At 41.4% G+C, this 14,740-nt stretch overlaps 1 protein-coding gene and 1 pseudogene across 1 annotated transcript in view; both read right to left on the minus strand.

The window, feature by feature from the left end:
* The window catches only part of LOC105483959 (FERM domain containing 4B), a 364,588-nt gene that overhangs the window by 299,633 nt on the left and 50,215 nt on the right, over positions 1–14,740 (minus strand). The window lies entirely within an intron of this gene.
* On the minus strand, positions 614–8,808 carry LOC105483966 (RNA-binding protein 43-like; annotated as a pseudogene).

Below are 14,740 nucleotides of genomic sequence, written 5' to 3' on the forward strand. Positions count from 1 at the left end.
CTAGAGTTGCAACAAGTTATCTCAGCAGCTGTAGACAAAACTGGTCTCAGGCTACGGCAAGCAGTTTTGAGTAGCCAGGCTCAAAGAGAACTACATTCCTAGGGCAAAGTTATATGTCCTAAGTACTTTTTCCCCCTAGCTTTTTGACTGTTTCAACTGGGCATGACAAGAATGACCCGATTCATACGATCAATTTGCACAATTATAATAAGAGAATCAACATTTTATGTAAGCACTTAGGCTAAATAAGTAGTAGTAAAACCATCCCACATGGCCAGCAGGCTTGAAACAATAGAATTTAGTCAAATAATGATTAACTGCATCAGCAATACTGTCCATCTAGGTAGTTTCCCAAGTTATTTTTGCCAACACTCTAATTCTACATGCAGTAAACACGAACTGTAAATGTTAAGAAATTGCCCATGGCATAATAGCCATCTTCCCAACTTCTCATATCTTAAGGCTACTTCTTTTTCTAATCATTTGAAGTCACAGAGAAGGTAAGATTCTCTCAAGGGGTTTGGTGAGGTTTTTTTTTTTTTTTTTTTTTTAAAAAAAAAAAAGATATTCTAAGAATATCTAAGATATTCCTTAGATAATATCTTTGTAATCAAATAGACTGGGCTAAGTCTCAGCCTCATTCCTTGTCAACTGGATCACTTCAGAAAAGTGTTTTAACTTCTCCAAATGCTAGTTTCCTCCACTATAATATGAGGATAGTTAACACTGACCATGAAGGGTGATCATAAGGATTAATGAGATAAGGTGTGTAAAGCTAGCCTCACTCATGGCAATGGTCACTGCTCAGCAAGAGAATGCAGCCCTTATCACTCTATTGCTGAGATTTTTATTAACTAATCTTTTGCCTTATTAATTTCATGACCCCTTCTTAAATAGGTTCGTGTCAGAAGAAGATCCTATAATGTCAATGTGTGTCCTATAAAGGTTAGTTAGGACTCCAAGATATCTCAAACTTAATTGTTCATATCCCCATTTAATGATTCTTTCCTTTTTTTTCCCCAAAATAAATGTCTCTTTTCTAAGCTCTAAGTGAAGAGCATGTGACCATTCCTCAATGAGCTCCTTTATATGTTTTGGATTGTTTGGTTGAGAACCAGCTTGAGTACTTTTTAGAAAAATTGTGGGGATTTCACCATCCACTCTCTTCTGACTCAGAATATGGAATTTGTTCAGTGTGCTTTAAAAAAATCCACATTTCTGTTTCAGGTAAAGAAAAACATCTGTGTTGGGCAGAAGTGTTTCTCCACTTCTAGTAGTCTCAGGTACTAAGGTCTCAGCTGACTCCAAAGAGTTATTGCTTCTCTGCAGATTCCTTTGGGGGCTCTATTTATTCTACTTTCTCCCCTCACTGGTAAAATTTGTCCTTTTTTTTTTTAAAAAAAAAAAAAAAAGAGAACTTGCTTTTACTTGCAAAGATTCTCTGAGCCTCTTTGACAACTAGAAATGATCCTTCCATGGAGAGTCTTCCACTGGCTTCCAAAGGACTGGAGCTTAAAGTTGGGAATTTCTTTGTCAGGTTCATTACCAGAATTTCTAGAGTAACTTCACTTCCAAAAACAGAAAGATCAAGGATAGCATTTACAGAGCTGAAGATCTTGTCACTAAAATGAGAGACTGTGAGTTCAGCATGTCTTCCTTGTTAGCTGGTGTTTCTTTTGTCTGATGACATTTTCTGCAACTTTTTTTTTCTTTGCATATTACAGATGTAACTCCCTTGGATTCTTGTTGGATATATCACATCTTCAGCATCTCCACCCTCATTCTTAATATCTTGGAAGGGCCTCTTCACTAATACAGCCAATAATTGATCACTAAAAAGGCCAACCAGAAGACCAGCCAATTACAACTGTTCTTTCAAAGCTTTGGATTCCTTGACATTCAAAACTGATACCCTTCTGATGTTTCCATTTCTGGCCAATGCGCCAAAATGTTACAGTTTTGCCAACGCACCACAGTGTAGCAGTCTCTCATAGCCAGCAGCCTGAGAAGTCACCCAGAAGTTCTCTGTCTCACTATCAAGAAAGTTAAGGAGTGTGGATACCAAGGGTGAGGTTGGAGTGAAAGTTTAATAAGTGAAAGAAGAAAGATCTCCACTGCAGAGAGGGGACCTGAAAGAGGGTTGCCACCAGTCCGGTGTTACGAGGACATCCCATGGGGACTTGCCATGGATCAAATGTTCAGGTATTACCATATTGGGCATATTGGGAGTAGAGTGCTCCAAAGGACCAGAAGTTTTATCCGTACCAATGGCTGTAGTAGCATGTCCAAGCCTTCAAGTGAGTCTTTCTTTTTTTTTTGACTTGGGGGGTGGAATCTTATTTTTGACTAATTCCCTCTGAGCATTATTTCTAAAGAAGAGAAATTTAAGATCTAACTTCCATATAGGGGGGTTATACTCATTAATCCCACTCCGTATGACTGCAAATTGAAGAGAAACGATATTCCCCAAAGGAATGAAGGTTGGAGGAAAACCTTTAACCCTTCTCTCCAGGAGTAATTTATCTGACAAGGATGGCAGAAGACCAATTATTGGCCTCTGCTTTCTTTGGCCTTCTCTCTTCCTATACTCCATACCTCCAGTAAGCATGTACGTATTCTTGGGCTTGACAAGGGTGAGGTCAGGTACAATCTTCTATCCAACTGGTGGCTCTGTCCACTCTACCATGTCAACTCTTCCCAAGTTTAGACTCCAAAGTCCAGTTACAGGGTTACAATATAATAAAGTACATTTCGACTTCCAGTCTAAACTACATTCTACAATTTGGCTTCATTGGCAATGCAGCACATATCTGAATCTCCATCTCACTCCTCATTCTGAACTTGGAGATTTGATTATCTTCCACAAACCCCATACCTGATATGGTGTTCATATAGCCATCTTGCATTTGACCCTAATTTGCCTCTCCAGCCATATCGATCTCTCTTTTAATCATTCGAGTATATATACTTTTATTTCCCCAACATCCTTAGGTTTTTGTGTCCACTGAAGATTTAACTGGTGGCTTATAATTCATCCACGTGGGCATTCACAGTGTTTCTAAATAATGAGTTTAATACAACTAATATAATTTAAGAAAATCTGTCGTTGCTGAATATGACATAAAAATTTAGGTGAAAAGCAAAGTAGCTTTGGGCAAGGGGTTGAAGAAGCCACCCTACACAAGGTTTAGTCAATAAGGAGAAAACCCAGTAAATCCAACAGGAGAAGGCTGCTTCTACTAGTCCCACCTCTAACAAATGTTATTGGTCTTTCAAGGGTTTGCTCTTAGGTTCCCAAACTTCTCCCATCCGAGCCTTCTCCTATCCTGCAACGTAACTTCTCTTCTCCCTCTTTTCCAACCTTCCCTACACAATTAAAAAATTAGAGATGCCCTACGGTCATCCAAGTTCTCTTCTAAACTGCCAATGCCCAAGGGTTGGTAAAGTCCACCAGTGATCTATGCAATGGTCTGAATTACTTGCTCTCCTCTGTTTTCTCATCTTCAGCCTGGTCTTAGCTCATGTATTGCTACAGAATCTTGAATACATGTGACAGAAACCTGTTCTAGCAAACCAAAGTTAATAAGAAAGAAAGGAAGAAAGAAAGGTATTGGAAAGGCTTTAGATAGTTCCCAGAATTAAAGGCAGAGTGAACAATACAATTCTGGTAGAGTAGGAACCAGGGTATATCTGGGGAAACTCAGCAGCATGAAGTTACAAATGGTCATTCCAAAACTACCATCTGAGGCCCCTGAGTCAAGTTCCTGAGTAACGCTGCTCAGTTCCTGCAGTGGTTCTCGTTGTTCTAGTGTATGTTCAGTGGGGAATTGGGGATGGTTCTGTGACTGACAGTTTATTAAAATCTCCAGCCCAAAAGAAGGAAAGTCAGGGAAACAGTGGAATTCCTGGTACTTAATCTATGAGCACTTCTGTTCCCAAAGCTACAAGTCTAAATGCTACATATATGATTACAACAGCAAATGTTGAACACTGAAAAAACCAAAGAATTACAATTAGAAGATACGTTCTAATACCCTGATTGCTTTAAACACTGGAACATTGCTGCTGATCTCGTGTGCTATTATTCATCCATTCAGTCACCATTTAGGTATATTAAGCACATGCCACATGAAGGGCAAGAGTGAGCAACACAGACAGAGTTCCTGCCTTCACAGAGACTACTGTCTGGTGTGGAAGAGGGACTGTTTAACAACTGCTTAAACCAGGGATAAAATGCTATGAAAGAGGAAAGAGAGGATGGTAGGAAAGCCTATAGACAGAGCAATTCATGTGGTCCAGGAATTCTAAACGCTTTGGGAAGAAGTGGCTTTTAAGCTTAGACCGAAAGAATGTATTTGAGGGAAAAAGAAAATGTCTTGCTGTTGGTTTCTAAATTACACAATACACAGCAACGTGACATCAAGTGTATGCCCTTACCTCTTAGGGCCACAGTTCTTAATATATAAAACAGGGCCAGGTTATTACTTACCTTATTAGTGCTGTTGTGAGGATCAGAGTCTGAGGTGTCATAAGCTAATTTCCTGACCTGTGCTTATATTTTTTCTTTGCTCATGATAGGGTTGGTTACTGAATGAGACTCAATTATATAATGATCATTTGTTACCTATCAGGACTTTTTTGGTTATAGATGAACGAACCCCAGTATGAAAATCCCTAAGCAAAAAAGGAAAGTTTAGAGAGGCTACTTTGATATTTCACATAATAGTTAGGCAGTAAGAATGGCAGGGAGGAAAGAGGGTCTTGGAAAGGATGTAGTCAGGGGCTCAAATGCAGCCAAGACACTTCACTCTTTCTGCCTGTCAACTTCAATTCCTGGCTCACTGACTTCTCCTATAAGGAGGAACACTTGGCCACGGCAACTCTCAAGCTTCACCTTTCACAACTTCAGTCCCTGGAGAAAGAAAATCTCAACCTTTAGTGCCCCACATTCAAGAATCTGATCCCAGAGAAGGGCTTCAGTTGACCTTGCTGGAGTCAGGTACTCGCCTCTGGATAAACTAGCAGTCAGCAGAAAACAGGGTACTAGAGTATAAAACAGTGGCTCCTACAGCAACCAGGGAAATAAGGCTTCACAGAGACATTCTCAAAAGAAGGAGACACGGGCAGAGCCAAGCAGAAAATCTCATAAATGTGGACTAGATCTTTTTTTTTTTCCAATGCCAAGTTCCTTCTTTAAAATGATGCAAAAGCTGCAACTAATTGAATAAACAAAGCACACCAATTATTTTAAAAGCTGAAATTCTGTTTGGGGACAAAAATCATCACCTGGGTTTCAGAAATCACTGAACACACATTTATTAGCTTTGCTCATGCAAAAGTTTTCCTGCAGACCTGTAGTTCAATGCCCCATTCTAATTAGATGCTAGCTTTCTTTAAGGGGTAGGGAGTAGGGTGGGGGTAAAAGCTGTAATGTGATAGAGTATTTTAAAAATAACCCTAAAGAGGCATTGTTGCTGAGAGCTTCTATGTGGCCCTAAGAATATCACAGAACTTAGTAAACTAAGTTGGGAATTATGAGCCATGCCCTGGAGACCTCTGAAGTGTGTCTGCTCCCACACTTAATGATCAAAACCACACTCCCACAGGTGACTGTTTTGTGAAGATGTCTAACAAGAAATGAGAAGGAGGAGAAAAAGGGGGAGGAGGAAGAAAAGAGAGAGAGGGATTGGGAAGAAAAACGAAGGAGAAAGGAAAATGACAGCAGTCTAACCGGGGCAATGCTGTAACATCTTCCTTAAAAGAGCATGTTTCATGTGAACATTTCAAACAGTGGAGATTTTTCTAGAAGCTTATTGATGCCAATTTCCTTTTAACTGAAGAATCAAATCTTTAACCAACAGTTCCTAAAATATATTAGAGGGGACAGGAAATACATCCTTCGTCCAGGGATTGTCAAAGAGTGGGGCTTGTGCCACTGCCTGAAATGACCTCAGATGATCCCCATAGGGGTGCCTAAATAACATGGCATCCCAGAGTAAACAGTTACTCTGTTTTGGTTCGCTTTTAATCCCTCTGAATTAATATGTGACAGTGTTTTGCACTTCTACATATTTAGTACTTCTCTAACGCCAACTCTATCCCCTGTTGTACAGAAACAGCAGATGCTCAGCTAGGCAGGAGGACCTAGAAAGAACTGAATAACACGGTGTGTTTCATTGCACTGAATATCCCAGTAATGTTCAGTTTCAATAATATCGGTCTTCCTTTGAGAGTAGGCATGTAAAGCTGCTTCCTAAAAATTTTTTTGTAGTTCAAAAAAGGCAGTACATTGAAAGAAAAATATCAACAGTGGTGGTACCAGATGTTCCAAAAGTACTCTCTTAGTTACTAAGTATGTATGTTTCTAGGTCCATGGGTCAAAAGGAAGACTCCATGTTGCCAACCCATGTCAGTGCGAGAATAACAGTCTAATATTTTAGGCGAGAAGACTGCCTGTGGCTTCTAAGGCCTTTGCCAGAGCGTCTTGGATTTTAAAATAAATCTTAAGAGCTACTTCTTTCCTTCAGTCCAAGATCGTATTTTCCCTTATGAAGCGCTTACACTGATGATAATAAAGATTATAATGATTTAGAATCCCATAGAGGTTTCCTCTGAAAATCTTTAGTCTAAGAAGATATTTGGGAGTCTGTGATAGAAAGTATGCCAAGGTTCAGGATTTGACTAATGAAAAGCTTAAAATGGATTGTAGAACTGCCTCACCTCATATGAATGATGAAACACTGGAAAATATGGGACCATATTGGGAAACGGTCACCAAAGGGACATTTCCCTACAATTCATGCTGGGAAACTTCATGAGGAGAAGACACAGAAAACCTGGAAACTGCTGGTGGAAAAACAGTTATGGATCTCTTTGCCAACTTCTAAAAATAAAAAGCAATAAACGTCAACCAACTGTGGACCCTTATAGTTATTTTTAAAATCAAGAGAAATAAAATGGAAGACTTAATTTCCATTATGATGACCTTATCAAAAGCCCCAAATTACTTTATTTGAAAGAAAATGTCACTTAAAAATAAAAACCAGTTACATTCAACAAATAAATAATGAAACCAGAACCCTGCTCAGTGAGGTTTTTGTCGGTTCAATTTGCCGATTTGGTTCTCCTTGAAATAAAATACACCTTAGCTTTCTTTTCCCTTTAAACAAAAAATCTTGGCAACTGCATTCTCCTGTGTCTTTGAATTTCTCTTCTTTTTTATGCACGATTCTTTAAAAAAATTACCTCAAAGCCTTTTGAGCAAGGGGTAGGATGTTTTGAGCAAGGGATGGGAAGTTAAAATAATCTTAGTGCATTTATTTAGGAGATTACAAATACAAGGAGTGAAGAGCAACAGAAGAATGATTTACAGTTCAAGACAAAGCAGAAGTGGTCATAAGCTCTGTAAGACTGACTTCCCAGTCAGATTCCCACAGGGGCTGGATGGGGAAGGTGGAGGCCTGGTTATAAGACACAATGCATTCTAGAATTCTACCAGGTGCTATTATATATTTGTACCAGGTACTATTGTTACAAGATCTTTGGGGTGTCGATTTTCTGGCTGGAAACCTCTGTGGCCAATGGTGCCTTTGCTCGAGTTCTTGTCCTGTGTCCAGGAAGACTGAGGTACACAGACAAGAGGAGGGTAAGTAAGATGAAGAGGAGCTCTATTTAGTGTTAGAACAGCTCAGAGGAGACGCACAGTGATTAGCTCCTATCTGTAGGCAGGTCATCCCATCGAATGTTCAGCTCTCAGTGGAGAGGAGTCCCTGGAGAGGGTTATTATTTTCTACAGCTGGTATTCCTGACTCTCTGCAGGACCCTGAAGCTCTTAGCAGAGAGGATAGCTCCTCTCTGCTGCCGGTTGTCCAGTCATCTCCAGCTATCAGCAGAAAGGATAACTCCTCTCTGCAGCTGGTCGTCTCATCGTCTCTCCATCCTGTCTGTCCTCTGCCCTGCTCTGGCTGAGCCTGAGGCTTTTATGGGCCTCAGAGGAGGGAAGTATGTGCTGATTCATCCATGGGCAGCCATGGGCAGGTCCAGAAAAAAGCACCATGAGTTCCTCCTCCAGTAGGCAGGACTAGCAGCTTGGTTCCCAGGCTTCAGGTCTGTCCCGGCCTTGGTTCCCAGGCTTCAGGTCTGTCCCTGCCCCTCTGGGGACTCCCCAACCTTCTCCCCAGGAGCCTGTCTGCCTGCCATGACCATCCATGGCACCCAGGTTGCTGGCACCAAGGGGCACCTGCAGGCCAGTTCCCAACTGTCCTCAACCCCCCTCAGCTTCCCCTCCCATGCTCCTCTATGCCCAAAGCCCTGAGGGGTCCAGGGCAGCAGGGGGCTGGCATGTCAGCACTGCCCTGAGGGTGCACACACCTGGTTGGGCTGTGACAGTGCTTAGGTTTGGCCCCAACTCCACTCAGAGATTGGAGTGGGTGCCAGGAGTGGGGGAAGGCAAGGCAGCTAGAACAGGCACCTCAGAGCCTGCAAGGGCAAGTGGGGCCTTTGAGGCCCCCCTAAGAGTGCAGGGATGCCTGGATCTACAGCCGCAGTTTGAACAGTTGCAGCTGTACCAGGGTGGGGGGCTCCTGCCTGCTTTGTGAAGCAGGAGGCCCAGATCTGCAGCCAGGACTTCGGCGGCTACAGCCCCACTCAGGAGAACAGGGCTCCTGCCTACTCTCAGCTCCCAGAAGCACAGAGGTGCCTGGGTTGCAGCCACAGCTTGGGCAGCTGCAGTTGCAACTGGGGAGCTCTCACCCCACCAACTTGGAAGGGGTAGGGCTCCCGCTTGTCCCTGGTTCCTGCTGGCTCCATGGAGCATGGCACCTGGCCCAGCCTCCTCACAGCCTGGGGTTGGGGCTCCAGGTCCTTGCTGGGCCTGGGCCAGCATACAGGGCAGGGGCAATGTTGCTGCAAGCTCCTCCTGTAGCCCTGGTGCTCGGGGTGACCCAGAGCTCCGCCTCACCTGGTGCGACCCAGCCCAGCTCCATCACGGTATGGTGGCCCCCAGGGCAGTGGGCTGCAGGTTTGGGGCTGTCCACCTCCCGGTGCCCTCCCTGCAGCAGCCAGTGTGATGGCAGTAGCCACATGAGACAACCCATCGCTGCCGTCACTATTATGTATTTAGCATCTCTGTAACACCAATACATGCAGATATATGTATTCTAGAATATAATAACTACAGATGATTCTAGGTTGAGATATAATGCATTCTAGAATACAATGCATAGTGGTGGTGGACATACACATACATTGGCTACATGGGGCAGTTCAATAGAGCAATTGCATGTAGTTGCCATGTTGATCATAAAGAGTCTTGCTCTGAATTTTTCCCAAGTTGGCTGGAAATCTGGTTATTGTTGTTTTTGATATGAAACATCAGGTTTCTAACTGTCGCCAACTAATTCGAAACATTTATTTTTATTATTTTCTGTAAGTTATTGGGGTAAAGGTGGTATTTGGTTACATGAGTAAGTTCTTTTTTTTTGTTGTTGTTGTTTTTGAGACGGAGTCTCGCTCTGTCGCCCAGGCTGGAGTGCAGTGGCTGGATCTCAGCTCACTGCAAGCTCTGCCTCCCGGGTTCATGCCATTCTCCTGCCTCAGCCTCCCGAGTAGCTGGGACTACAGGCGCCCGCCACCTCGCCCGGCTAGTTTTTTTGTAGTTTTAGTAGAGACGGGGTTTCACTGTGTTCACCAGGATGGTCTCGATCTCCTGACCTCGTGATCCACCCGTCTCGGCCTCCCAAAGTGCTGGGATTACAGGCTTGAGCCACCGCGCCCGGCTTTTTTTTTTTTTTTTTTTTTTATGAGTAAGTTCTTTAGTGATCTGTGAGATTTTGGTGCATCCATCAACCAAGCAGTATACACTACACCATATTTGTGGTCTTTTATCCCTCGCCCCCTCCCACTCTTCCCCGCAAGTCCCCAAAGTCCACTGTATCATTCTTATGCCTTTGCATCCTTATAGCTTAACTCCCCAAAACATGTTTATAAAACACTATATGGACAAAAGAAAACATATTTGTAAGTTCGATTTGGCCTGTGGATTGCTGGTTTGAATCTCTGTCACGTAACTAAGCCATTAAGTCTTGGGAACTGAATCTATAACTTCACTCTGGAGTGAGCAGAAGGGGATTTACATTGAATCTTGGAAAGAAAAGGGGGGGAAATGTGTATAAGAAGAAGGGAGAGACAGTGGCAGACATACAACATGGGGAGGAAAGCATAAAAGAAGCCCCGAAGCAGGAAGGCTCAAGGCATGTTGAACAAACACTGAAGAGATTAGTTTGGTTAGAAGAGAAAACCCATATACTGATGTGAGGCAAAGTAGCAAATGTTAAGAAGCAATGTTTGCTCATTTCTGCTTGCCAGAATAATTTCACAAAGCCTCTGACTCTGTGAAGATATGCAACTCTCCGGAAAGATACTTTGAAAAGACAAAACAGGATCGATAAAAGACAAAACATGTCCCTGCCCCCAAGGTCTCTTGTTTGAATCACTATATTCCCTAAAAGATAAATGACCCTAGACCTTGCCTTTCTCTATACTTAAGATAACGTCTGACAGGGTCAGTGATTATGCCTCTGTTATCTATAACCAGATGTACTCTTATACCCAAACCTTGATGTGATTCTGCTTTAACGTGATTTCTGAACAAATCTGAGTGATTTTGCACGTACTGAATCTCCACCACCTGTTCTTGAGCACACTGGGCTGAAATGCTGTGCTGGAGCAGTCTCATAGAACCTCTTTAAATGGCTAATCCCAGGCTATAGGCCTGAGTCTATAGTCACCAGTAAGGCTTCTGAATAAAACTAACTTTAAATCTTTAAAAGTTTTTTTTTTTTTCCTTTAGATGACACTGAGAAAGTCAGAGATAAGGCGTGTAAAGCAAATGAAGGATCAGATAGATAAGGATCTTAAATATTAAGCTAAGAAATTTGAATTTTATTTCATAGGCAAGGAAGATTTGGGAGTCTAGAGATTGGGTTTTCCAATAGAACTAACCCAGTCCATCTCGAAGAGAAAGAGACTACAGGAGAAGAGATTGGTCAGGAGACTCCACTATCTCAGAACTGGTGGAGGCAAGAAGAATTGAAAGCTAGTGAATGAGACAGATCTATGGCAGTGGATAAATCCACAGGACTCATAATCTGTTTCCTCTTAGAAGATGTCAAAAGATCACTCTTCTGTTTGGGTCCTTTGGTATTTGCAGGCATCCTAGTGCAAATATCCAGGAAGACATTTGGAACCTGAATTTAGGAGGCTGTCCAGGGATGCTGAGGCAGTTGGAGTGCTAGCCACATGAGGATGGCCCACAGACAAAGGGAGAGGATTCACGGAGAGAGGAAGCATGAACCTGGGAAGATGAATACCCAATATCTATGTTTCTTACAGCTTACCTCAAAAACTTTGCTAAATTGAGAAATCACTACCCTTGAATTTGTGATTAAGTGATCTCAAATAAAAATGCATTCTGTTTTATTTGTATTATTGTATGTATCACCTAATTTAAATGTGCCCATTGTAAAATTTCATCTCTTCCACCAGATTATGTTTTAAGAGGAAAAAGGAAAGAAAAGAAAAGAAAAGAAAGAAAGAAAGAAAGAAAGAAAGAAAGAAAGAAAGAAAGAAAGAGAAAGAAAGAAAGAAAGAAAGAAAGAAAGAAAGAAAGAAAGAAAGAAAGAAAAGAAAGAAAGAAAGAGAGAAAAAAAGAGAGACAGAGAAAGGAGCTTTGGAGTAGATATTGCCTTGTCAAGGGTGGTTAAAATGGAGCCCAGTTAAGGATCTGAGAATTACCTGAAGGCTCTTTCCAGTTCTGTGAGTAAATAACACCAGAGCTTTTGTCCAAAAATTCATTTTATAGACAGAGAAATTGAAGGCCCTTCAATTCAAAATTCACCTGACAGCTATCAGTTGCTTTACCACGCAACCAGAGCTTGGCTCTCTGAAGGCTTCACATCATGTTAGAAAGATGGCACTAATTAAAAATGTACCCACCTCAGAGTCCAGAAATTAACTTCTATGGTCAACTGATTTTCTTCAAAGGTGCCAAGCCAATTCATAAGGAAAGCATAGTCTTTTCAACAAATCATGCTGAGACAACTGGATAGCCACATGAAAAATAATAAAATTGAACCCCTACTTCATATCATATAGAAAAAACAACTAAAAGCATATCATAGACATAGCTATAACAGTTTAAGGTATAGGCCTGGCACTGTGGTTCACACTTGTAATCCCAGCACTTTGGGAGGCTGAGGTGGGCGGATTATGAGGTCAGGAGTTCGAGACCAGCCTGGCCAACACAGTGAAACCTGTCTCTACTAAAAATACAAAAATTAGCTGGGCATGGAGGCGGATGCCTGTAATCCCAGCTACTCAGGAGGCCGAGGCAGAAGAATCACTTGAACCCAAGAGGCAGAGGTTGCAGTGAGTCAAGATCGCGCCACTGCACTCCAGCCTGGGTGACAGAGCAAGACTCCATCTCAAAAAAAAAAAAAAAAAAAAAAAAGTTTAAGATATAAAACTCTTCAAAGAAAAGACAGTTATAAATCTTTGTGACCTTGGGTTAGGCAACAATTCCTTAGATATGACACCCAGCACAAGCAGGAAAAGAGAAGGTTGATACATTGGACATCACTGAAATTTTTAAAAATTTTGTGCTTCAAAGGACACTATCAAGAATGTGAAAAGACAATCTACTGTCTGGGAGAAATATTGTAAATCATATATCTAATAAGAAACTTATATGCAGAATATATAAAGAACTCTTATAACTTAATACAATGACAAATAAACCAATATAAAAATGGGTAAAAAATATGAATAGACATTTCTCCAAAGGAAATATATAAATTATATATATATATACACACACACACACACACACACACACACACACACACACGAGCCAATCTAAAAATGGGCAAAGGATTTGAATAGACATTTCTCCAAAGAAAATATATAAATGAAAATATATACATGAAAAGATGCTCAGCCTCATTATTCATTAGGGAAATGCAAATCAAAACCACAGTGAGTTGCCACTTTATAGCCACTAGAATGGCTATAATAAGAAAGACAGATAATAAATGTTGGCAAAGAGGTGGAAAGAAACAAGAATCTTCAAACATTACTGGTGTATATGTAAAATGGTGCAGCGACTTTGGAAAAGTCTAGCAGTTCCTCAAAAAATAAACATAGTGTTGCCATATAGCCCAGAATTCTATTCCTAGGTATCCACTGGAGAGAAATAAAAACATATGTCCATCCCAAGATATGCACACAGATGTTCACAGAAGCATTTTTCACAAGAGCCAAAAAATGAGAACAAGCCCAATGTCCATCAACTGATGATAGGTAAATAAAATGTGATTTATCTACACAATAGAATACTATTCAGTGATAAAAAGGAATAAAGTACTGATAGAGCTACAACATGGTTGAACCTCAAACACATTATTACGAGCCAGTCAGAAAAACCACAATCTTATGATCCCACATATATGAAATGTCCAGAATAGGAAATCCAGGGAGATAGAATGTGGATGAATGGTTGTCAAGGGCTGGGGGAGTTGGGAAGATGGGAAGTAACTGCCAGTGGGTATGGGTTTCTTTTTGGGATGATGAAAATATTCCAAAGTAAGATTATGGTGCTGGTTGCCCTAATAGGATTACACTAAAAGCCACTGAATTGTATATTTTAAACATGAACAAACATTTTAAATGAGATGATGGTTTATAAATTATATCCCAATGAAAGCTTAAAAACTTTCATCTATCATGTGCTGCATGAAGTTCTCACACTAGTCAGACAGGGTCTCTAATCTTGTTAGTCTCTTTTCTTTAAGATCTTTGCATCAGTTCTGCTTTTTGTCATGAATGCCTTGATTCTTTCTACCACAAACTTGCTTCTCTTATCTTCCAAAACAGCATCAAGTTCCTGTCTCTCAAACATGCCAGGCTTGTTCCTGTTTCAGACGTTTGCAATGGTGCTTCCTTCTACTTGGAAAGCTCTCTCCCCTGCCTCTGCAGGACCGCCTCCTTCTCACCACTGAGGTTCAACTCAAAAGAGAGGTCTTAGACTTCCATAGCTCCAGCAGCCCACAGTCACCACCTACCTCTCATTGTATCTGTGTCGCAAGTACCTACCAGTAGCTTCTGTCTTGGTTTCCATATTCCCATTTGTATTTGTTTGCTTGCTTGCTAAAGGATTTACTGTGCATCTTCCTCACTAGATCATATGTTCCCTGAGGATGGGAGCTCTGTCATAGCTGCCCCCACCACACCAGGCCTATAATAAGAGATGTTGGCCAATGCCTTTAGGGTGAATGAAGCACTAGATAAGGTTGCTTGCTTCTGCCCTAGTAATAGGATGAAAAAGAATGAAGCCTTTTCCCTCTCCGAAACTCCACCCTCATTCATCCCCACCCCTCCAAGAAGGAGCCAGAATTTCCTTAACAATTTTTTGATGCTAAAAACCTCTCCCCGAGAGACTGATTTCAGAAAAATAAATTCCTCTTCACCTAAAGGTGCAGCGCCAGCTCAATGAAAATTGTTTCAGTAAAACTAGTCTCAAGCAAGATCAATAGGAGGAAAGAGAAAAAAGCAACAAAGACTAGCTTGCACTTCCAATGCAAGGAAAATCAAAGCAGAGTCAGTCCCAGGGGAGTTCAAACACTAGAAACAATAGGTCGGGAAGCCATGCAGCCATTACCCAGACAAAATGAAGATCACTCCAGGA

Source organism: Macaca nemestrina, chromosome 2 (genome assembly GCF_043159975.1).
Source record: "Macaca nemestrina isolate mMacNem1 chromosome 2, mMacNem.hap1, whole genome shotgun sequence".
Lineage (NCBI taxonomy): Eukaryota > Metazoa > Chordata > Mammalia > Primates > Cercopithecidae > Macaca > Macaca nemestrina.